General features: G+C 42.6%; 1 long non-coding RNA gene across 1 annotated transcript in view; it reads left to right on the forward strand.

The window, feature by feature from the left end:
- LOC143809789 (uncharacterized) overlaps positions 1 to 1,369 on the forward strand; it is a 3,466-nt gene extending 2,097 nt beyond the window's left edge. The window contains exons 2-3 of the long non-coding RNA XR_013222457.1: positions 1 to 105; positions 767 to 1,369. The exon at positions 1 to 105 is cut by the window's left edge and continues 206 nt beyond it. This is a non-coding gene — a long non-coding RNA (uncharacterized LOC143809789). The remainder of the gene's footprint in view (positions 106 to 766) is intronic.
- The last annotated feature ends 779 nt before the right edge of the window (positions 1,370 to 2,148 follow it).

The following is a 2,148-nucleotide window of genomic DNA, read 5'->3' on the forward strand; positions in this document are numbered from 1 at the left end:
ACAAATCGGTTTCGACAAAGGCACTATCCACGGAGATGCATCTCTACAGCCTTTCAGCGGGCCAATGCGCATACGCAGGAGTCATTGCTGGTGTCTCATAATAAGGTACGGGATAACAAGCCGAGATTCATCACTGGCTTTAACAACAATTGGTCACAAATCAGAACTATCCTTCAAAGACACTGGGGTATTCTGACCACTGACCTTTCTACCTCTAGGTTATTGGGTGACCAACCATTACTTACAGCTAGGAGGGCACCCAACTTTAGGGACCTCCTTACATGCAGCCACTACAGACGACAGACCATTAGGCTGAACCGGGGCATTGACCTTCATGGGTCGTTTGCCTGTGGGGGTTGCAACATCTGCCCTTATATGTGCTCCACCAGGGACTTCTTTGTGAATCCTACTAACCAGAGCAGACATAGGTTGAGTTCCTACATTAACTGTAGGACAACCTTGGTCATCTATGCCCTTATTTGCCCATGTCAGCGTGTTTACGTTGGCCAGACATCTCAGGAGTTACGGCGTAGGGTACAGAAACATTTTTCCACCATTCATCTGGCACGCAGTGACTCCTTGAAGGGAAAAGTGCTTACTCCAGTGCCATCTCATTTTTTGGCACACCATGATGGCCAGACTGTGAACACAAAAGTCATTGGGTTGGATAAAGTTCGTACATCTAATAGGGGCGGCATTTACAAACAATTGCTTTTGCGTATGGAGGCTAGATGGATCTTTAATCTTGGTTCCATTGCTCCCGTAGGTCTTAATGAAGATTTGCTTTTTACTGGATTTCTTGGATAAACCTATGTGCTTTCGGTACATCGTGGGACTATGAGAATCTGCCGTTGTCTGTCTTTCTTTATGGACGTGATCTGCAATTCACCATCCCGCTGCATCTGTCATGGACTTCATTTGGATATTGTTCTTATTATTAATGGTGGTTCTTTTCTTTTGCGCAATTGCCTTATTGGGTCTCCCTATAATAAGATTCCACCTTTAGCATCTCTTGGTGCTTCAAATGCCAGCTCTTGTTAACTATGGTGAGGTCTCTTATGCGGTCATTGTATTTGTTTTTTTTTGTACTTTTTACTCCATATGTATAACTTATTGGCTCAAGGGGTCGTGCAATAAAGTATAATAAAATGGTATTTGGCTCATGGGGGGTGCTATTTTTTAGCACTGCGCATATTTGGCCTTAGTGGCCCTTCTTTTGTGCTCTCCATTTTTGTATATTGTTCTTTACAATGAATATATTGGCTCTTAGTATCCTGTATGAGCTCATAATCATATTAAATTATCTACATGTTTTGCTGTATATTCTTGATGGTTATATCTTCCTTCTAATAAAACTATGTTTAGTCATCATGTAGATCTCCGTACTTATGTGACTTATAACTGTGTATGTGAGTTGTGTGCATGTTTAAGTGCCCCCGGGGGATGTCTGATACGAGGTGATTGGTGGTACGTATGCGTTGGTTGGTTATATCTGAGTGGGGGTAGGCAGATTGGCACTATTGTCGCCAAGTTCTACCTGGCATATGGTGTTTTTTATGCTTTTTCCAACATATCGTTCCACATTACCTCTTGTTTCAGTGTTTAATATTATCCACTCTTATATCCCCTTATAGTCTTATATTACCTTGTGCTTCAGTGAACTGTACAACCTCACCTTTTATTGTCATATCCTCTTATGGTTACTATATTCTTCATCCCTTTATATAATCTGCAACCCATTTTGGCTTGCAGATTATTGTTGACTTTACATTGGAGGTCGTTAATCATTTTATATACATTATGGCTATATATGCTGGTGTTGTTCTATTTATCATTAGGTACTGGGTTTATCATCCAGTTTCGTATGCTCCTTCACCCCCGCTCCAATCAGTCAAGCACACTTTTTTTTTTTGTACTAACATCTCCCCCTCTGGTCCTGCAAGTGCCTATTCTGCCGGCTTCTCCTTGCGCTTGCGCGCTTGTACGGTTTGTACACTCCGGATACTTTTGGTTGCGGGTACTGGTACTTCCGGTTCGCCGCTGTATGCTGTGCCTGAACATTACCACTTGCGCTCCCCTGCGCATGCGTGCGCTCACGGACACGGCAATTTACGTATGTTGATAATTTATTTTTGTACCTCTCGGCTT

This window comes from Ranitomeya variabilis, chromosome 2, assembly GCF_051348905.1.
Source record: "Ranitomeya variabilis isolate aRanVar5 chromosome 2, aRanVar5.hap1, whole genome shotgun sequence".
NCBI lineage: Eukaryota > Metazoa > Chordata > Amphibia > Anura > Dendrobatidae > Ranitomeya > Ranitomeya variabilis.